Source organism: Podarcis muralis, chromosome 17 (assembly GCF_964188315.1).
Source record: "Podarcis muralis chromosome 17, rPodMur119.hap1.1, whole genome shotgun sequence".
Taxonomy (NCBI): Eukaryota; Metazoa; Chordata; class Lepidosauria; order Squamata; family Lacertidae; genus Podarcis; species Podarcis muralis.
In genome coordinates, this window is record NC_135671.1 from 19,114,136 (window position 1) to 19,137,099 (window position 22,964).

Consider the following 22,964-nt stretch of genomic DNA (forward strand, 5'->3'; position numbering starts at 1 on the left):
GTTGTGGTCAGCCCTGGCACAAATGAAGAGCTGGAGCAGAAGAGCAGTCTTTTTATGTAAAACAGCAACAACCACAAATGTGTGGATATAGATCTGATGTTGCCAGATGACAGATGAGGTCCACAACACCTGGAGGGCACTAGGTTGGTGAAGGCTGGTATAGGTCATTTTCATATTTGCCTGTCACAGTGCTCCATCCTAGTTACTACTATGATACTAAGATTAGGTAGATTGGCACACAGGTGGCACTGTGGTCTAAACCACTGAGCCTCGTGGGCTTATCAATCAGAAGGTCAGCGGTTCAAATCCCCACGATGAATACCAGCTCCTGCCAACCTAGCAGTTTGAAAACACGCCAGTGCAAGTAGATAAATAGGTACCGCTGTGGTGGGAAGGTAAACGGCGTTTCCGTGGGCTCTGGCTTCCATCATGGGGTTCTGTTGCACCAGAAGCGGTTTGGTCATGCTGGCCACATGACCTGGAAAGCTGTCTGTGGACAAATGCCAGCTCCCTCAGCCTGAAAGCAAGATGAGCGCTGCAACCCCATAGTCCCCTTTGACTGGACTTAACCATCCAGGGGTCCTTTACCTTTTACCTTTACTAAGATTGCACAGTACACTCCTAAACATGCCTCCTGAGAAATAAGTGTTACTGAGTCCAATAGGACTCGCTACCAGGTTTAGCTACATTATATCAGCCGGCCACTGTTTAAACGACTGAACAGAAAGGCCTTTCTGGTGTAGCATACTTAGACGTTTACATTTGAGTAAATATGAACAGAAGCAGGCTTTTCTGATCATTCTCTTTTTTCCCTTAACAAAACAAATAGGGAGACAGTTGAATTTCCAAAAGGACACAGGAAGGATACAAAAATGAAACTTGTTTTCTTTTTAAAAGAACAACAACCTACCAAACAACACACCCTACATTTTCGTTATTGCCTCTGCCACGTTAGCAGAGGCACCCACAATTGTCAAAGAAATCATTTATTTGACAGGAAGCATAGCTGCTGGGAGTGCTGGGCAGAAAAATCCGAGCTAATGGTCCACCATGAAATTTTTCTTTCAAGGCAGAATTAATCCTGTCAGCGCGAGTGATGTGAGCTGATTGCCTGTGCTATTCCACAGTTGCCTATAAGAAATATAAAAAATCTACAGATCCATGTACTGTCTTGTTGAAATGGCCTGGATGGCAAACAAGCAAGCAGAAAGAATATTACTGAAAGTAGAAGTGAAATAAAAAGGGTACCAATGTTAGACTTCAAAAGAAAACAGTCTGCTATAGCTCAGATGCAGAAGTACAAAGGTAGCTTAAATTTTCTGGATCTAGTTCAGATTCCTTCTCCAACCCTCACCTCCTGGAGCAGAGGATTTGCATAACATATAGATTCAGAGACACAGAGGTATGTGTGTGTGTGTGTGTGAAGTGGGTTGCACTGTGGTCTTAACCACAGAGCCTCTTGGGAGCTTGACAGTTCAAATCCCCGCGATGGGGTGAGCTCCCGTTGCTCTGTCCCAGCTCCTGCCAACCTAGCAGTTCGAAAGCACACCAGTGCAAGTAGATAAATAGGTAGCACTCTGGTGGGAAGGTAAAAGGTGCTTCCATTCACTCTGGTTTCCGTCACGGTGTCCCATTGCACCAGAAGTGGTTTAGTCATGCTGGCCACATGACCCAGAAAGCTATCTATGGACAAACGTCGGCTCCCTTGGCCTGCCCCTCTGTCTTTTCCTGAAGATTAAGCCAATCTGTAGACAGTATTTTTCCCTATTCCTCAAAAAACAGCAAGTAAACAAACAAAACAAAAACGTTATCCCAGAGCTATTTACAACAGTTCCACAGGTTTATACTTATGTTCTGTTTGTTTAATCTCCCCAATCTACTTTAGCGCTAAGCATTTATAAACAACCCACTTTTAGTGGAGGGCTATTTTGCAGTTTCCAGACCCAGCACTCGCCGGATCTTTAGGCATTCATTCACTTATTTTGTCAAGATGCTCTCGATTAAATAGAAAGGAGAGAGCTAAATTACTTGGAGATTGAAAAGCAGTTGCTAACCCATCAGGAGAGCTGTCAAGAGATTACACCATTATTTTAAAGGACAGATATAGACCCTTGAAAGAGCTGAGGCAAACGACTGTCAAAGCAATAAAGTAAATTTTGAACTGTGAGTGGTCCATACACTGCATCATTTTTGGTTGCCTTAGATCTACTCTTTCCTTTTTTATTACTGTTGTGAGCAGAAAATGCTGTTCAGTGCAAATCTTCCAGGTTCAAAGTATTACAGCTGGAACGAGGTAGGCTTCTAATCCCCCAGTAGGGATGGAAGAGGAATTCATTTGCTCCAATTTTTCACCGTGGACCAACCCAATTTGACATCCCCAAACTTGCTTGTAGACTGGAATGCCAATATCTCTGAATTTTGTGATATTATTTCAGACCCAAAAAGTGTGCCTAAAGATATTTTTGGGGGTGTGTAAAACAATGTGTGCAAGTTGCATATTTTAGGATGAAATCCACTGCAAGCACTGCAATATGTGTGCATCCGGACTGCACAAGTAACATTTCCTTACCTGATCATTCCCCCGTTTTGTGTGATCTTTCACATGACGTAAAAGCCACTTCTGGAAATCTATTGGAAGTTTAGAGTTCTTTTCCATGTAATTGTTCCCAGGGGGGAAAGAGGAAAAAACAACAAAAACATTTGCAACCCTGCAAACTTGGGAAATCACAAGAGTTTTGAACTGTAACTTCATGGGATGAAATTTTGACCAGCTGCCTGGCACACAGTTCTTTCCTGGTTTTTGTAATTTAGCATGGCATGTCAGTATATCTATCAAAAGTTCCACAGTTCCATTATGCAACAGTGAAAAGGCTGCTGCTGTCACCTGATAATCCCACAGTCAGTACCTCACCACTGGAGGGAGACAATTTCCTGAGCATCCACCCATTCCAACAGGTTAAGCTGAAGTGTCTGAGTGCATCATGTAGTGAAGCAACGACATGATCACTCCACCACATGCTTGGCTAATAGGTCACATTCATGGTGGCATTCACAGTAATGTATGATGGACTGGATGCACAGAGAGCTGCATAATAATAATAATAATAATAATAATAATAATAATAATAATATATTTATACCCAGCCCATCTGGCTGGGTCCCCCCAGCCACTCATGTTGCGCTCAGCTCGAATCCCACTGAAGTCCATTTTGTTGGGCAAATTATGGTTGGGCAAATCATAGGGTTACAGAAAACCAGGCAGAGGGCCTTCTCGGTACTACCACCCGCCCTGTGGAACGCCCTCCCGCCAGATGTCAAAGAGAAAAACAACTACCAGCTTTGAGAAGACATCTGAAGGCAGCCCTGTTTAGGGAAGCTTTTAATACTTAATAGACTATTGTATTTTACTATTTTGTTGGAAGCTGCCCAGAGTAGCTGGGGAAACGCAGCCAGATGGGTGGGTTATAAATAATAAATTCTCATTCTCATTCTCATTATTAGTGAGACATTCACTAGGAATGCTATGTAGCAGAGCAGAGGCGCCAGCTTCTCCTGAGGAATTGGGGGGCAGGGGGGGCGGGTGATGTGACATTGTATGATGTTGCATGCACAACATCCCGAGGCACCAGGTGGTGGAGACAAACCCCCTCTGAAAATTGAGGGGGCTCAGCCCCCTTAAAAATATATTCAGGGGGACTGAAACTTCCTCTAGGACTCAGTGCCTATGTAGCACAGGGCGGGAGGTGGGGAACCTGAGGTCCTCTAGATGCTGCTGGACTCTCTCCCATCGCCCCAGGCTATTGGTCATGCAGGTTGGTGCTGATGGGGGCTAAAGTCCTGCAACATTTGAAGGATCACAAGTTCTCCATCCCTGCTACAGCACTTCAAGCCGATGAGATATAATTCACTCACTCTCTCAGTCAGACCCATTCAGCCTGTGGCTCTACCAAACCATGTCTTTTGGCCCACCAGGTACTTGCTAAACTTAAATTGCTTCCTGCCAAGTTTGGAAAAAGAGGGTATTCTTCAACATCTCTCAGATCACAGCATATGGATGGTGGGAGTCGGTGGACAGTGCACATCATTCAACTTTGTAGGTCACAAGTTGTGTCAGGCTAATGTATCCCTTAAAGATGTTGCATTTTTAATTTTGGTGGTAAGACTGAACTCTTAGCTACAACTTCATTTTAATAAAAAAATACCCACCCGTAGATGGTTTCACGTTTTGCCTTCTCCTTTCCCCCCCTCATTTTAACCATTTATTTATTTTTAAATAGTCAATTACCATATGTGCTTAGAGAGATCATAGCTGATATGAGGATTCTCAGATCTATTTTCTTCCTCCATTCCCTTTGTCTCCTTTCCTTCATCCTTCAAACTAAGAGTGACCTCCCTGCAGGGTGTGCTCTCCTCTCTATTTCTTACTTCTACCATCTCATAACTTCCTGCCCTCTAGTTTCTTGAAGAATTACTTCTTTATCTTTTTTCTTGTTTTCAACTCTTCCAGATCCTTCCTCGTGGAAAAAAAAAAAAAAAAGAGGACAGCTTTGCATCTGGAAGTTTCACTTTGGAAACTTTATATGAAGTGGGGAAATCTTTCTTTAAACTTATTTCCTACACTCCAAAATAGAAAGCATTCTGATGAAGGGAATTAAAGTCATGATATAATCTGCAGGTTCTGATAAAGGATTCACAAATTTTTTCAAAATATGAGGCAACTGGGTGGAGGGTAGTGGTTTTTGTCTCAGCTGCAAAGGATTAGGCTGGAAAAATAATTATTTCTTATGTTTGTTCATTCTGTGTTTTGGCCCACAGTGCTAGTGTTTTGAACCTTTTCTGCAATTCAGATCTCTCTCCTCTCACAAGATACACACACATATACACACATACATCTCAACAGCCTTTTTTCAGCCGGAACACACTGGAAATCAGTTCTGGCACCTCTCAGGTGTGGCATGTAATCCACTGAGAGCAGTCAAGTACAACATTCCTTGTTTTCCTAGAGTGGACATGCAAGGGAATGTTTGGTCCAACCAGTAGAAACTTCCTGTTCCTCCTGGCCTGGAACATCCTTCCTTGCATGCGACCAGTGGGTGGGTGTGACCTTTCCAGACCTCTTTTCCATCTTCTTTTCATCCTGCAAACTTCCTGGAATGAACTGCTGGCTGCCAGCCAAGCAGGCCCCCAGGTCATCTTCCGTATGGGATAAGCCTGTTAGTATAAGTTTGTAACTTTAAGCCTTATGGCTGCCTTCGGATATCACACTGTGCTCTGCCTGATCATGAGTAAACTTTCTTTTTCTTGCTTATGAATAAGACTGTGGTGTCTTCATTCTTTTAGGAGGGATTCAAGGGGACTTACTAGGAAAATATTCCTTGACAAGCCGGATTGACTTGCGTATTGTCTTAAGAAACACACCTGAGTTTGCAACAAGTTTTCTGCTGTGCAAAGAGGAATGCACTCTGCTAAGTAAAGGAACTTCCTAGTGCAAGTTGTTGTTGTTTAGTCGTTTAGTCGTGTCCGACTCTTCGTGACCCCATGGACCAGAGCATGCCAGGCACTCCTGTCTTCCACTGCCTCCCGCAGTTTGGTCAAACTCATGTTTGTAGCTTTGAGAACACTGTCCAACCATCTTGTCCTCTGTCATCCCCTTCTCCTTGTGCCCTCCATCTTTCCCAACATCAGGGTCTTTTCCAGGGAGTCTTCTCTTCTCATGAGGTGGCCAAAGTATTGGAGCCTCGGCTTCAGGATCTGTCCTTCCAGTGAGCACTCATGGCTGATTTCCTTAAGAATGGATAGGTTTGATCTTCTTGCAGTCCATGGGACTCTCAAGAGTCTCCTCCAGCACCATAATTCAAAAGCATGTTAGGAAGAATATCAATAAACAATATATCGTCTCCTGCCACCCTGAACATTCCCACATCATGTGGGTGTCATTGTAATTCTAAGAAAACGAGCGAGGTGTTCATGGTGAGTTCCAGCACCTCTTTTTCTAGAAAAAAATAGTGCTGCATCTCAGTGATGCAATGATGGGAAATATGGCCATACAAATGCAAGTGAAAGCAGCTTTGCATATAGATTTCTTTTTTAATCCCTAGGTATTGGCATCCGATTTGCTACAAATTTTACATTGTCCCACCAGTTTAGGATTGGCCCTGGGCTTAAGCCTCCATACGTTGGGCTCTGTGCAGTGATAGTGCTTTCTCCTAGTGGACTAACGATAGCAGCTGAGGTGTTCTTCTAAACAGCACTCTTCCATACAGCCCTGAAAACCCACCATTTTAATTTCAATCAATGCCCTTCCCACTGTGCTACTGTGGAAGATTAAAATGGCAGCTATCTATCTTCTTGGCACTGAAAGACCTTGGGCTGGCTTCAGCGTAATGATGTGTGTTATATTGTTAGGGTTCAGTTGGCTGCGGATGTATAGTAGCTGTTTTGTAGAATGATTTATTTAAAAATACTGATTATATTGATCAGCTCCTAGTCTAAACATTTCTATGAGGCATCTGATACACTAATATATATATATATATATATATATATATATATATATATATATATATATATATATTCCTGTCTCCATGATGTCTTCAAGGCTTCTGCTTCAATGCTGGACAAAGATACAGTGGGTGATAATTAGGTTCTTTTCCTTACAGCAACCTGTGTGTGATGGCCTGGGATTCGGACTCAGAGGCTGAACCTGAGGAATCCCAGCCTGCACAGGAGTCCCCGCCTCCAGAACCAGCTGAGCCAGGGCTGGGGCTTGAGGCCGAAGGGTCCTCACCTGTGCTGGATCCTCAGGTGCAGGCACCAGCTGAGACTGCTCTGGCTCCTGAGGTGATGGAGGACCCATTGCCTACAGGTGCTCCACTCTCAGCCCCGTCAAGGGAAGCTGAGGTTGCCTCTGGGTCTGGTAACCCTCCAGCCTCTCCTGAGCTGCAGAGGCTCAGGGCAGAGATGCGGAGGGAACTAAGTTCCTGCAGGAGGAGTGCTCACCTCCAGGCCAGGAGAGGCGAGTCACCTGTGGGCTGGGGCCGCCCTATGCCTCGGGGCAGATAAAAGCCAACCAGCCCCAGTCCCAGGTTGCGGGAGCAACATTGTTGGTAGCCTGTTCCTGCCTGCACCCTGTCCTGCTCTTCTGCCAGAGTTCCTGACCTCATCTGACTCCCTGCCTTGGACCCTGCTTCAGCTTTGATGGACAGCCTCCATACCGCACCTTCGACCTCGGACTGGACTCGGACCTCGCTGCACGGTTAACCCTCGGGACCAGCACACTGTGGCATGTGTTGTTGGCATCCGTCTGCCTCAAAAAGAGATATTGGAGTGCAAACCTGGGCAGGATATCCTAGGCTGTCCATATAACAATACCCCCCTCTCAGCTTCGCTGATGTGGTCCAAAGGAAAGCAGAGCAATGTGTTTGGCACCAGCTTGGCTAAAGGAATTGCCAGAAGGAGGCAAACAGGGCACCATCAAACCGTCTTAGGGACTCCACTCCAGATTTGTGTAGGGGTTAATTCTTAGCCTTTTCTTCTCCCGAAGATATTACACAAGGCAGCAGAGGTTTAGGAGTTTTCCTTCTCCTAGATGGACTACCTTCCCAGGGGAATGAGCCCCATCTGCCCATCACTTCCCTCCACAGCATGTGCAGAAACCACCTCCTTGATCATTGGACCCAATACTGGTCTCATCTGCTGTCTCATTTCAGTCTGCTAGAGTCTGTGTTCACATGCAGGGGAAGTCCCTAACTCACCAAGCTTTGGATACCCATTGGCTACCCTCACCCGGTTTAGCCTGAGCAGGAGCAAGAAGGCTCTGCCTATGAGCTGTGACCTCCCTCAAACCTTTGTTGTAATTCTGAACTGCCTTCCTCTTCTCTGGAAGAGTCAGGCTGGGGAAGCGGTCTCCACCATTCTTCCTCTGCTCAGCAACTCTTCACATCCAGTTGCCCAGACTAACAGGCTGTATGATCTCATAGGTTTTATAGAGATTGGTGGATGCTGACTAGCTTGTGGATGCAGATGATAGCATGAAAGTTGGTCAGGTGAGATGACTTCTTCCAGCCTACAACTGCTAGCCTATAAGGAATGGTCCACCTGGCTTTCTGTGGCACTTGACTTGAGCAGTGTTGGCACAGCTCATAAAGAGCCCTAGAGTGGCTGCTGAAGGCCTTTTGTGAGCTGTGCCACCACTGCTCAAGTCAAGTGCCACAGAAAGCCAGGTGGAGCATTCCTTATAGGCTAGCAGTTGTAGGCTGGTAGGCATTCTGGGATCAAATCAGAAACTGGGGTGACTGGGATGTAAATCCAGGACTGTCCCTGGAAAACAGGGGCACTTGGAGGGTCTGCAGCAGCCACCAGCACCAACAAGGTGACAATATCTACCTACCAACCTACCTACCTACCTATCGTCTGTTGATCATCTATCCATTTGGTTTGTACAGTTAGTTCAGCTACCAGGAAAATTAGACAGAAAAAAATAAACAGTGTAAGAAAAGGCCTAGGTAGGGCGGGGGAAAGATATAGTTATTGGGAAAGGGAGATAGCTGCATTTTTGTTATCACGAAAAAAGAAAACTTTGCGGGACATGTTCACAGCCTATCAATATTTTCAAGGTAACACTGCAAATGAAGGAAGAGAATTATTCAAAGCCTGTGAAGATGAAGTGACAGAAAAACTTGCCTGGAGCTAACAGAAGTCAGCATAAACAAGATAAGGAGGAAAAGATTCCTAACGTGGAGAACAATTACACAGTTGAAACAAATGACAAGAAAACTTCATTACAGACAAATATAAATTCACAGGATGGATTCAGGAGGCAAAGACTGGACCTTGCTCCCTGAGAACATATCATTGCCTAACAGTATTCCACAGATTTTGTATTTCTTTTTAAAAAATGAAACCCTGACTTTGAATTTGTATTTCAAACTTTGTATTTTAAAATTATTTGTAAGCATTTCAGTGCTGCTTTTCTTTTCAAGAAGAAAACCCGACATGACCTACATTATATTCCAAAAGTGCCACAGTCGTGCAATGGTAAGACTTGCTAAGCATTTAAAACAAAAGTGAATGAAAGCAGGTGTGTTAGCAACAAACCAGAAAATACAAGATACCTTTATACTGGGGAAAATGCTAACAAAATGACAGTGGCTTTTTTATTATATATTTTGTGGTTTAATATTTTGATTTTGTTCTGTGAACTGTCCTGAGACCTCCTGGTATAGGGTGGTATGTAAATTTATTTATTTATTTATTTATTTATTTTTATAATAATTATTATTATTATTTCTGAGGAAAGTGTTGGTATATTTGGCCCATGAGTCATCCATTCCATACCTTGTCTTAAGGCTTATCTACACTTTGCATCATCTCTCTGATGCTGTCCTCGGGGTGATCATTTGGTTCTTCAGGACTCCATGGAGAGTTTCCACACCAACCACTGCCAGGTATATGGAGTGCTGATATGGAGAAATGCCCTGTGATCCAGAAGAACCATGCATTAAGTTGTAGAGATGGGTGAGCTCTCTGGACCCCTGTGTCAGGGGCCAGGAGTTGGCTTCACCTGAAGGAGCAGAAGATGAAGTGACTCCATCTGCTGTTGATCAGCCTTCTTGCTCCTGATGAGAACCAGCTGGCTCCAGCTTTCTTAAGCAAGGTTTCCTGCCTCAGTCAGTTGCTGGAAACAACATTTGTCATTCCTGGCCAGATCTTGATGCTTCTTGCAACCTTGGACCCTTGGCTTTCTTGACCCCTGGATCGTCTGACTACGTGAACTGAGATGCTCCTGACCTTAGGACTGGACTGAACCTTATATATGGACTCTGCCTCCAGGGAAGTACCCCCCTGAGACTTGACTGGTCAGCTGGCTTCTCCCTCCACTGAGCTCTGCCGTGGGTGGCAGCACAAGACTACGACACCCTCCACGCTATTTATTGATCATTCATTTTGGTTGCTTGCACAAAGCTGACAACAGTTAGATTATAACTTTAATTACAAAGCACTGAGCATTGGTCTAGCGTTTATACTGATTTGCTTGCAGGCTGTTTATATGTCCTCCTGTCAATCATTTAATCATCTCCCACTACATTCCTCAGACACTTAAAATACCTGGGCAAACTGATAGGTCACAGTCTGGAGCTGAAATAGCAATGGTGGCACAAGATGCACATCTAAGAGGAGAGCATTCCACAAATGGGGTGTCACTGCAGAGAAGGCTCTCACGCATAGAACATCTCAACAGTGGAATGCAAAGAACAATATCCTCCAAATATCTGAAGACATGGGAAAGATGATATAGGGAGAGACAGTCCTTCAGAACTTGGATTCTGAGCTGTTTAGGTAAGCACCAACACCCTGAAGCAAATAGCCAGCAGTTTAACAATTGGTATAATTCCATCCAGCACTACCAGTTAACCTTCTGACAACCACCTCCTGCACTCATTGAAGCTTCCAGGAGTTTTTCAAGAGTATTCCCATGGATGGTGCATTACAGTAATCCAAATGGGAGGTTCCCTAGCCTGGTTTGGGCAAATGTCACTGGCATCTCTAATTAACTGAAGGACACTTTTGAGTAGAAGGTTGGAGAAAGAAACACCAGAGGAATCTAGCTTCAAACTAGCTCCTGCTGGAGAGTGTAAGTTGTAGATCAGCACTTAACACTAATAATAGGCTTTTCACTTATTAGCACATTAATCCCACTGAAAATTTGTCCATGTTCGCCTTTATTGTCAGCCATAAACATTTACATTTGAGGAATCTCCCTGGGTAACATATTTTATCCAGCCATGATGCTTTAGATGTGATTAGTTCTGAATCTTGATTACAACATTAATTGCTCCATGTCAGTAAATTAGCTGAAGTCTTAACATACCAAGTGCATTTTTGTCATCTGTATTTTTCAACTTAGTGTTAGCTCTGCATGAGGCCAACAACACGTTTGGTGTGAAAAACTTCCAAAAATGTTTGCAGGTCTTTACTTTGAAACACATTTTCCTCTTCGTTTCAATGGATTTAATATTATCTGCTATTTCTATTTTTGAAGCATAAAGCCTGAGATCCAGCGTAGCCTGAGAAGGTTTCTGCTCATGCAGCAGGGCTTCTCCTTACTCTCTTTCCCCCCTTGCAGGTCCCAAAAGTTTGCTCTGGAGAGTTGGGGGACCCCCTGGTCCTGTTTTTTTGGTGTACTTTTTCCTCCGATGGCAGTAGAGAGCTCAACATATCTGAGTTGCACTTAGCTCTTCATTGGGAAATCGTACACGAACTTTTCACAGGACAAAGTCTTCACTTCATAGAAAGTTTGACATGGACTTCTTGACCCTGCGGCATGGCAACACTATGAAAACCATGGGGGACCATAGACATCTCCAGGCAATATATACTACATATAGTGGGTATTCTATTTTCACAATTCTGACATTTCCAACCCTGTCCTGGGAATCCAGGAAGTGAATGTTACTGAATAAAATAGTTTTTTAAAGAAAAATAATCTTGAGCATGGGTAGGCAAACTAAGGCCCAGGGGCCAGATCCGGCCCAATCGCCTTCTAAATCCGGCCCACGGACGGTCCGAGAATCAGCGTGTTTTTACATGAGTAGAATGTGCCCTTTTATTTAAAATGCATCTCTGGGTTATTTGTGGGGCATAGGAATTTGTTCATTTATTTTTATTTTTCAAAATATAGTCCATCCCCCCACAAAGTCTGAGGTACAGTGGACCTGCTGACCCCTGATCTTGTGTGTGTGTGTGTGTGTGTGTGTGTGTGTGTGTGAAATGATTTTCTTTGGGAAATGAAGGACTATCTCAAAACTCTAATAGCAATGCAACTGGAATGACAGGAGGTTTTGTTTTTCTTTTTTTAAAAAAAGAAATGCGACATGGTTGGGGACTTTTATGATTCTGTAACAGCAAAGCGCGATATACACTTTTGCTCACAAATCAAAGGGCTGAAGGCTGCAAAAGGTTTGGCATCAAAGAGAGCTGTGCAGGGTTAGCAGAAGCAGCTATCCTTTTAATAGGTTCAACAATATCCCTCCTCTCCCCATCTCTCATGCAGCTCTTATTCCATCCATTCATATCCCCAGGACATCTAAGATAATGACTCTTATACAGCATCTAGAACGTGGGGTCAGCTGTGAACCCGAATGAATGTGTGTTAGAGAGGGCAGAGAGATGATTTGGCGTCAGAAAACGCCCTCTGAGGAAGGCAGACTTCCTGGTTCATTCTACCAAAGGTAGGGCGCCGTTAGAAAAATATACTATTTTCATAGTCATGACGCACTTTTGGCTTTTATTTTGGTGTTGCTCAGGCTATGTTTCATCAGGTAAGCTGTGGCTACTGAGTCTAACCCAACAGGGGCTTCTGACAGAAAGGGGAAATGATTATTGAGAGATCTTAAGCTGGATATGTCTAGCCCCGGGGATGCATGAAGTTCTCAACTAGTTAATTATTATTATTACCCTAGGGCTGTCACACAATTAAAAGATTTCAGTTGATTAATCGTATGAGTTTAAGTTGATTAGTTCATTGATTAAATCTGCATAAAATGCCATATGAATAAAACAATGCTCCTGAAGGGGAAAATAATCTCAGCGCATTTAGATTAGGGGTGGGAAATTGGATTTCTTCCACCCTCCACAGACCACCCAATTTGACAGCTGGGGTTGGGCAGGTGCCCACCTGTCAATCATCTGGCATCAGGTATCCAACTTCAGAGGAAGAATTGAGAAAAGACTCTAAGCATGTTCCCGATTTTTCTCTTTTACAGTCCTGGCTTTATTTGATTGATTGATTGATTGATTGGTTGATTGATTGATTGATTGATTTCTATATTACCCTTCATCTGAGGATCATAGAGAGGTTTACAATATAAAAACACAAAAATCCATACCATGTTGTGAACCCCCTTGAGATCTATGGGTACAGGGCGGTACACAAATTTAATAAATAAACAACACTATAATACTATAATAACAAACAAAAACAATACCCCACCACCACACACAGTATAGGGCTGCCGTACGTTTGGGTTTTCCTGGACGTTACTTGGATTTCAAAGGTGGAATTGACTTCCAGAAGGGATTTCCAAAATCAGCACTTTGACCTGGATCTGCGTCTTTTGTCAAAAAAAGAGCTCAACAACTTTCGTGTTTTCCTTGGAAAAGCTCAGTAATTCTGGGGTCTTCCGAAAAAAAGAAGAAAAGAAGAAGAAGCACAACAACTTTTGGGGTGTCCTGGTTTTTACTTTTGGAAATACGGCAACTCTAACACAGTATAAAAGAGATTGTTTAATTAGACAAAGGCCTGGAAATGTAATGTAAAGATATGTATTGAAGATGCCAGGCAAGCCTCCTTGGGGTTAATTTAAGCCTCTGCAAAGGAAGAATCTTGAATCGAAGGCAATGGGCAGGGATTGGCTCCACTCTGGAGTGTTGCTAAGGATTGCCCAAGTAATTCCTGCAGGCCTTCTATTTAAAAGGCACTGAATGCACATCCCACTTGAAGAGAGTGCCTGGGAGCACACTTTAAGGCTCCTCACAGTTCCTCTGCAGCTATGGCTTTACTTGGCTCGGGGAAAATACTCTCATAGGCCAAATTGATACGCCCAGTGGGCCTAATTTGGCCTTTGGGCTGGAGGTTCCTCATACTTTTTTTAGATGATACACAAGTGTGCTGTAGCTGGTACTGCCTTAGAAAGGGCATTTCTTCATGTGTGCTTATTCTAAGATGGTGTCTATCCCTCCCCTTCTTGTAACCCTCCTCCCCATATATAAAGTTATGGATCTGAGGATCAAGATAGCCTAAATTCCAGATCAAGCTAGTGCCAGCATTTAATTAAGGCCTGGAATGGCAAAAGCTAGACTCAGGTGTGACATAATTCATGTGTATTTAAGCATGTAATTGAGCCATGTGTCAAAAGCCGATTAAGTCAGGACTAGCCTCCTGCGTGAGGTGTTTAATTACGCTTGTGTTAAAAACTCCTATCTAGGAGTTAGAATCTAAGGAAGCATAGTGTGTATTCTAGGAAGACTTCCTGGGGTGAGAATTGGATATTGCAATCCATGCCAGATCAACAAGTGTTAATGAAGTCAGACAGCCTTCTATGATGTGGTGTAGCATAGGGGACTGTGGCCCTGGGTGCTTGATTCTGGTGGAGGGGTCACTCTGGTGGTGCTGGCGGCTTTTCTGTCCCAGGCGTCAGCAACCCATGCTATGCCACTGCTTCTTTGTGAGCTGACTACTGGGGGAGAGGAAGTCACCATTAGGCATTCAAAGCATCAAAGGTAAAGGGTGCTAGAATGCAAATGAATGAAGCCCGCCCTGCCTCCGTAGATAAAAAGGGCTTAATTTAGGGAGTTCAGAGTGATGTATGATGTAACCAGGAAGCAGACAGGAACCCTTAAACTAGGATTTGCCCTGCAGAGCAGGAGAGGCGACAGAGAAGGGATTCTGATGCTACGACTATAGCATAAGCTGACACGTTTTGGGCTGCTGTTGTTGCTGTGAGCCCCTCCACTGAAAGCTTCAGGTTGTGTCTATGTGTAAATAAACCATATATCATAAAGACACTATGGCCTCCATTGGGCCTAATTTTCCGAAGGAAACAAAAACCCTAGGTGACTGCCAAGACCCTGGAAATCTCATGCACTACTTGGCAGAGACTGGGGTGGCTGTAACATTACTGTATATAGCATGTTTTTCTGTGTATAAGACTAGGTCCCCCCCCCTTAAAATTATGTCCAAAATTAGGGGGTGTCTTATACATTCCGATTTTCTTAAATCGGAATCCCCCAAAATAGGGGGTATCTTATAAACAGAAAAATAAAGTATCTCCTCTGCTCCCATACCTGGCAGAATAGTGTTATGTCAGATTCCTGCAAATGGGGGTGAGTTAGGCCCACTTCCTTTTGTTAGGATTGCTCTGTAAATTAAGTATGTATACATGATATTTAAGCAGGCAGATCTACTGCTTTTGAAATAGACTTTAATCTATCCTTACAGAATGCAGCAGTTGCTGAGGGCATAGTGCTTGAAGGATTCCACCTAACGTGGTCCCAAATTGTCATTTTTGCCACACACGTCAAGCCGTTTTGTAGTTACTCTGGGAAGCAACCCACCTCTCATCAAAATCCCATTACAAAGGTGAAACAAATCAGTCAGATGCATGTGTGGAAAATATTGTGGTGACAAAGCTGTGTCAGTGAACATCGAGGGGGAACAGGATAAGATTAAGAAGATGTGAGTGGTAGACTGTGGGGGCAACATAACACTGTCAAGTTGACGACAAAACAATGTCAAAGCAACTTATGTTTACCCGAAAAACGTAAAAATGAAATAAATCAGCTCAAAGAATGGCTCTGATCTGCAGACAAAACAAAACAAAAACAAATACCCTCCAGATTCTAAAGCTCTTAACTCTGTCCTACATGGTAATTAAAAATATATCTTTGTCTGTTTGCTTTACATCCAGTGCTTAGGTGCAAACTTCAGGGTGGCTTTTAAGTGTTGCACAGGCCTCATGCCTGTCTACTTCATGTTTCATTCAGAAAGAAAATTGTCATCCTAGGAAAATTACTTTGCTTCACTTTCTCGCTCTCACCTCCTTGAACTAATAGTCGAGTCGAAGCAATATATTTTTAAACGCCTGAGGGAAACTTGTGAGCACAGCGCACTCCTTGTCCCTAACCAGCGATGTATTTTGCCAGCGATACAGCGGTTCTGAGGGGCTGCGAAAGCAAGGGTGTTGCATCCAACCACATCAACTCAACGAGAAGGACGCGATGCCTTGCTTTGAAATGTCAAAATATTGCCGCTTGATCTTGACCGTCTTCAATTCCTGCAAAGGAGTGGATGTCTCAACTTGACAGCTAATTGACCTGTTGTTACTGCATCAGAAACTGGGTATATCCTGAATTATCAAGCTGGCAGGGAAGCGAACTTTTTAGCTTTATGCTAATTTTAAAGAGAGATGCCTTGAAATGAGTCCCCCCCCCACACACACTTTCGACATAAAGGCACCCGCCCCGCCCCCCATCATTATCTCCTGAGTAGCCATCACCAAGCCACATGAGTTTGGTCAGCAAGCTATATATGTATGCTCGTTTCTGGTGCTTGCAAAATTCATTGCTGAATTCTGAATGCCTTGACAATTTTCTGTGCCTACCAGAAGATGAAGCAGGAAATGAGAGCTGTGCAATGCTGAGGAGTCAGCCCAGAGTCAGGTCCTTTATCAGACAACCTTCTTGATGCTGCCCATACTAATGATGTCATGAAAATGCAGCAGAGCTTAGAGACTTATCTGGACCTAGTGAAGCCTTCCACAACATGGACAGTACCAAGGTTTCACATGCAGAATCTGTCTGCTGAGCTTGAGGTAAAAGCTTTTGCCCACCAGGAATCCTACTCCCTGCTTTTACCCATCACTCTTTCCTGGCTCAAGAAATTTTGCAGTCCCTGTTCTATCTCTGCCTGTGGCATTACATTATAAAGAGATCTGTGGTCTCCTTGGTAGTTTTAATGATTTATTTAGACTCAGTAAGATTATCTGCTGCAGGCTTGAGGAACCTTTGGTCCTCTAGATGCTGTTGAACTACAACTTGCATCACAGGGGCCAACTCAAAGGGGTCAAGGTGTCTCTCCACAAAACACACATACACACACCTCCATCTCCCAGCAACCCTGTCCATTTGTTATGTTGGTTGGGGCTGATTGGAGTTGGAGCCCAACATCATCATCTTACATGAACCAATAAATGCAATTCGATTCAAGCTCTTAGTATTCCTCAGATAAGATATATTTTATCTGGTTAAGTAGCAAGACCAATGGGCTTGTTTAACATTAAAGAAAAACCTAATATTATACATGCATGTATCAGAAATTATCTTCAAAAATTTTTGAGCTCATGCATTTCCATGACACACATGCAAAGTTCCCCTTTTTTGTTGCATTCTTGGTGCTATTTATTTGTGTGAACCAGCAGATATCACCAACTGTTTGCTGAGGGTCAATTTAAGCATCAAGAAAAGCAGTGCTTGAAGTCCCTGCTTGGTAACATAATATGGGAAGTGAGGATTCAGAAGCATGAATGATCCATGCATCAGGTTCAAACCCACTTTTGTGTAATGCCTTTATTGTCCCTTTATTGCAGAGGTGGCCTAATCTGCAACCTTCCAGATGTGAGACTACAGCTCCTATCACTCTGGATCACTGGCCATACTAACTAGCGCTAACGGAGTTTAGAAGCCAATAACATCTCGAAGGCTACAAATTAGCTCCTTCTGCTTTATTGGGCTGTTAGCTTGGCAGAAAGGGGCAATGAATCTCAGGTTAGATATTCATTGAAGATTGACAGTGCTGCCTCTTAAAATTTGAGTTTTAAACTAAACTTATCAGGAATATTTGCATGCATGGTATAGGTGTTTCGATGAAAGTTATTTTAGGAAATGTCGTTAGGATAATAGCCAATCAGAGCAAAGGGAAGACAAAATGGCTCCTGTATACCTCATGGCTGACCCAGAGATATTTAAGAGATTAAAGTCCCATCATTGTAGCTCTCTGTGTGCCAACTTCCCTTGATTTGGATTTAGCTTTTCATCTAGCTCGCTCCCTGTAAGGAGGATACCTTTTGCTAATGAAAAGAAACTTCCCCCAAAAAAGTTTCCCGTCTGTATTCCTTTGAGATTGCAGAATAAAAGTGAGTCAGAGGGAGAGAAGGGGGAAACTCTGCCCTATTTCGGTTACAATGAATTCCTATCCTAGCTGAAATAATTATCCCTGGAACTGAGAACGCACCTGCTAGGCAGCTTGTCAAAACAGAGTGTGACAGTGAGGTGGAAAAAAAGAAAAAGAAAAACTACACACACCTGACCACAAGAATTAAAGATGACAAAAGCTTAACAAATATATAAAGCAATTTGTTTTAGCTGAGGGAAAGTGCTTTGGCTCGAATATCGGCCACCCCCCGCGACGTGTTGCAAGCCTTGTTGGCAGAGTTATCAGGAACTCAGAATTGAAGTGTTGATTATTTCTTGGGTTTGCATTACCGTTTGGCGCTGCTATATTTTCAGGCTGGTTGGGTAGGAAGAAAATGTATCCATTAAAGTCTCACTTGCACACACGGAAAGCATGGCAACGAGGAAGAAAGCAAAGGAGGGGTGGAACTGCACTCCCTTTGCGTCAAGACAGCTAGCCGAATCTACAAAATTGCAGTGGTTGTTTAACCAAAAAAGGTTGTCATATATATTAAAATACACACAGTCTAATACTTGATATTGGAATCAAAGTAAACGAGTCTACAAACATTGTTGGCTATCTTGCCCCTGTTCCTGTGCCAGTGCTTTTTGGTCTAAAAGAAACATGGAGGCATTTTTGTGTCTGCAAAGTTTCCTTCACTGATCACCTTGAGGCCATTTTTACTTCCAAGTCATTATTTACAAACCTGAATGGATCAATGGAAGAAACCGTTGAATAGAACTTGTAGTCTGCTGCACAAACTCAAAATAGGTACGCTGTGTGCGAACTGCATTCTGATTTGAAGACCCATTGGTCTACAGGAGTGAGAAATGAGATGGAACGAAATGCAACCCATGGTACTGAGGCCAGAAGAAAGTATTCAGATTACTCAGATGCAATGTAAGTAGGGCCAAGTGAAATTCAGTGCAAACACATATCCATCATGTAGGTTTCAATAACAACATAATGATTCCTACAGTCAAAAGAACATGCCTGGGCATAAACTGTGTACGGGGAGAAGGTGTGTACATATCATACCCATCTGCCCCATCCCACACAACTTTTCCACATTAGCAGCAAGGACTGAAGATGAGGAACTCTCATACTTTGCCTTGTGGGAATGTAGCCTGCTATACAAAGGTAAGAGTGACATCCACTTACCCGGTCACTTTTTGCCTATGGGCCTGCCAGTGGCGTAGCAAGGGTTGCCAGCACCCAGGGCTGTGTGGAGGGCAATGGGGGGGATGGCAAATGGACAGAGTATGCATGCACATTCAACTGCCTAATGGCGTCCATGTCACCCAAGAGATTGCAGCCACGGAGATGAGAAAAGAAGAGTCATTCTTTTGTCTGGAGACGTCACTTCCTGGTTCGCATGGAGAACCCGTTTTCAATGGAGCCCAGCAACAGAAGCACACAGCTGTATGGAGGCAGCACCAGGTGTTGAAATTTTGCACCCTCAACAATTTTGCGCCCGAGGCAACTGCCCCTGTTTCCCACCATGCTTACACTGCCGGCCAAAATAAGATATATTTTTTTTCATAGCCTTATATGCAGGATGAATACCAACATCTCTGCTTACTCTCAGTGCTATCTTGTAATTTTTCACAGATCCTCTTAGCTGTTATTTATTTAGCATGAACTGAAAGGTGCAATGTGTTCAAGTGTTCATAACAATAATGCTTTATGGGAACTTACTAAGAGGGACAAATAGAAATATTGTCATTAGAATTGTACTACTCATCTATTTGCATATTGTATTATCACCTTGTTAAATTTTATTTAACAATTCAGTTTTTTGACAATCCTGTAAATGGCCTAGTTATCTTTTCCACTATACTTGGTACAGATTAAAAGTAAATTGTCCTGTTTACCTTGCTTGAGAGGAAGCTGGTCTCTCCCCCCCCCCCCCCTTTAAGGCTATCAGAAATGAACCACAGGCACCGGGCTGACTAGTGATCTATCCAGGGTCTTGGCCCAAGCATCACTTGCTGTTATGTTTTGTAATGCATCCACTGTATTTCTCAACTGTTTTTACCAGGTTCTCCACATAATACTTCACATTATACTGCCCTTTCCCAAATAATAGCCCAGCTACATACTACCCCACGTGTCACAGCTCTGTAGAGAAATCTGATGGCTCCCTTATCAAGTGAGATGATTTGCACACACAATCCCTGTTTATTTGCCTAAACTCTTGAAGGTTGAAAATGAGTAGAAGGGCAGAGGCCCACCCTCAGCATGCCGGTTTCTCTTAGACCTCCATGTATTGCATGAAAAGCTCTGAAAGAGCCTTCTATGGGTGTTTGACTGAATGGCCTTGGAAGCATGTATGGCAGGGATTCCAATTCCCATTAGCCCCAGTTGGCATGGTCAGTGGCAACAGGTTCCTCACACCTGCTCTAGGCAGTTGGGAACCCTGCCTTATTCCTGGCCATGTGAGGTTTCAAACTGTGATCTGTTGTATGCACATAGAAGCTCTTTCAGACCTTCATGCTCAATGCACCAAGAGGAGCCAGCTTGCTGGGCAACACTGGGGATGCATCCCCCTCACGTTGAAGCCTCCAACATTTAGGTGAATGGCTGAAGAGGGCTAATGTGGTTGAGGAATTGCTAGCTGCCTTGCTCCATTTGTTGTTTATTTTCTTACCTCTCCTCATAGTCACCAGTTTCCCTTCGGAGTTGGGAGATAAGGGGGAATGAGCAATGGATGGAGAAACACAGCCTGTGGTTTCATTATTTATCATTTATCTTACCTATTAAATTTGCTAGTTTCTTTATCTTGCCCAAGGCAACCCCAAGTGACTTCTAACCAAACAATTAAAAACCCACTTGGATACATTAAAACCAAGGGTTTTTAAAACACCATCAGTGTGATATTTCTCTTTGTTCCAATTTCCTTTGCCCTGTTGGTGGTAAAGCCTTCAGGATCCTTATCAAGCAGAGCTCTGTCATGCAATCCAATATGTGTAGTTAACTGATGTTTCTCTCTTAAGCTTCATCATCTAGGAGTGTGTCGCAGCCATGTACACTCTTGCTGTGTACATGGCCTGTCTCCATTGCCATTATGAATAGTGGTGGGGGAACAGTGAACCAGGGGGATCCCAGGTAGTGTTAGAAATTTCCCAGGTGCCAGGCACATCTTGCAACAGCCAACAGTCCAATTACGCCAATGTGGCAATCTCTGGATACCAGATTAGTGACTGACATCTCCATTTGGCTTGTCCCTCCAGCTTTCTTAAGCAGGTAAGCAGATTATTTATTGCCTTTCTAGCCCACCATTTTTTCGAAGGGGTACATGGTTCACCCTGCCTCCTCAGTTAATCCCTACAATGAGCCTCTGATGTAGGTCATGAGGTTATGACTAACCCAAGGTCACCCAGTGAGCTTCATGACTTGAGTGGGGATTTGAACCCTGATCTCCCCAGTCCTAGTCTGACACTCTAACCCAACGTGGGGCACATGCCTGCAGGGGGGCAATTTGATTTTTAAGAGGGGCAATTCAAGAATGAGTAATTAACAGTGAATGGCCTTTTAGGCTTCCTCCATGTGAATAGGAATTCACTTTTTGAATAATAAGAATAATATGTCATGGGGGGGATCAGGATTTTAGAGATGCTTAGGTGGGGCATGGTCAAAAAAAGGTTGGGAACCACTGCCCTAACCACTACACAATACTGTTGTTTTAATTGTTGTAACCTGCTTTGCGATTTCTTTTTTAAAATATAAATAAACGAAACAAATAATAAAGCAAATAATAAAATTCTTTGTAAATAAATAAAATCATTGCAAAGAAAAAACGGTGCCTCAACATTCCATTTTTAAGGAATGTTTATTGGAAGCCAAGATCTTTCAATCCAGTGAGCCCTAGCAGCTCAAGTCAATTAACTGGGTCAGAGAGATCTTTTATTGAAATCAACCTGGGTCTCCCTGTTGCCATTTCCTCAAGTGGGGGAGAGACAACAGGAATCCAAGTTCTGCTAGGTCTTCCCTTCTTCCTTGCATTCATGGCATACAATGACACCAGAAGAGACCCATAGAAAGCAACTAGTTAAAATTCTAGTGAGATGTCCCTGATCAAGGTTGTTCAAATCTTCACTTGAAGGAAGGAGTATAAAAGGGCTTTTAAAAAAATGGCCAGTTTTCTTTTAAAATAAGATTCCAGTATTCAATTCCCTCCAGCGCTGAGGACTGATGGAACTGTACTAAGTTATTACATACCCTAGCAATTCTAATACATCTACCACTGCTGTAGTAGAAACACATGAGTTGATCAATTCCATTTGTAATTACATTTGGGAAAAGGGATTATGGAGACAAATATACTCAGCTGTTTTGTTCCCAAGAGCCTAACATGAAATTAATCACTGAACCAATCTTCCCTATGTTCTGGTACTATTGATCAAGCTAATCCTTTCCCAAGTCTGGTTTGCTCCAGACCTAACACCGGGGTCTTTAAGAACACAAAGGGAAAGCATTAACTTCACAAAACAATTTGATCTCATACAGCTCAGATCACCAGTAATGATTCAAAATGTGCTTTTGATTAAAAACAAAACAAAAAAACAGTGCTCAGTTAGACCTTGGCTATACTTCATTTTCCATAGGTTCAGGGATTTCAGAGGATATGTCCTTGCCCTGACATGAGGACTATGCCTTTAAATGTCCTGAGACACTGAGGCGCACTATTACTGCTCTTTCCTTTCTGCTCTGTTCCTTTACTTGTCATCTCAATTATGGTTCCCCCTTTGGGGACAGGTAGTCTGGTTTGGTAGTGATGACCACCAGCTTGGATGGTGGAGGTTTAGATGAATTCGTGGAGCAGAAGGCTACCAATGGCTACTATTCACATGTCCATAGCTTTACCTGTCAGAGGCAGTATGCATCTGGATACCAGTTGCAAACCCTCCAAGTCTCCCTATTTTCCAAGGACGGTCCTGGTTTTACAGAAAACATCCTGATTTCTGATTTGATCCCAGAATGTCCTGCTTTTCCTTAGATTTCATCAGAGAAATCTTGAAGGGTATGTGAGTTGCAAGTGGGGAAGAGTATTGGTCTGCTTTCAGGATTCCCATAGGCATCTGGTTGGCCACTGGGGAAGAGGATGCTGAACTACATGGGCCATTGGCTCTTCTTATGTTCTTCTGCCCTGCAGAAGCAGAGGGTGGAGAGGGAATAATGTGCAAGAGGACAGTGGAATAGAAGGAAAGGGGTCTGTAACAGTGGCTGCTAGTCT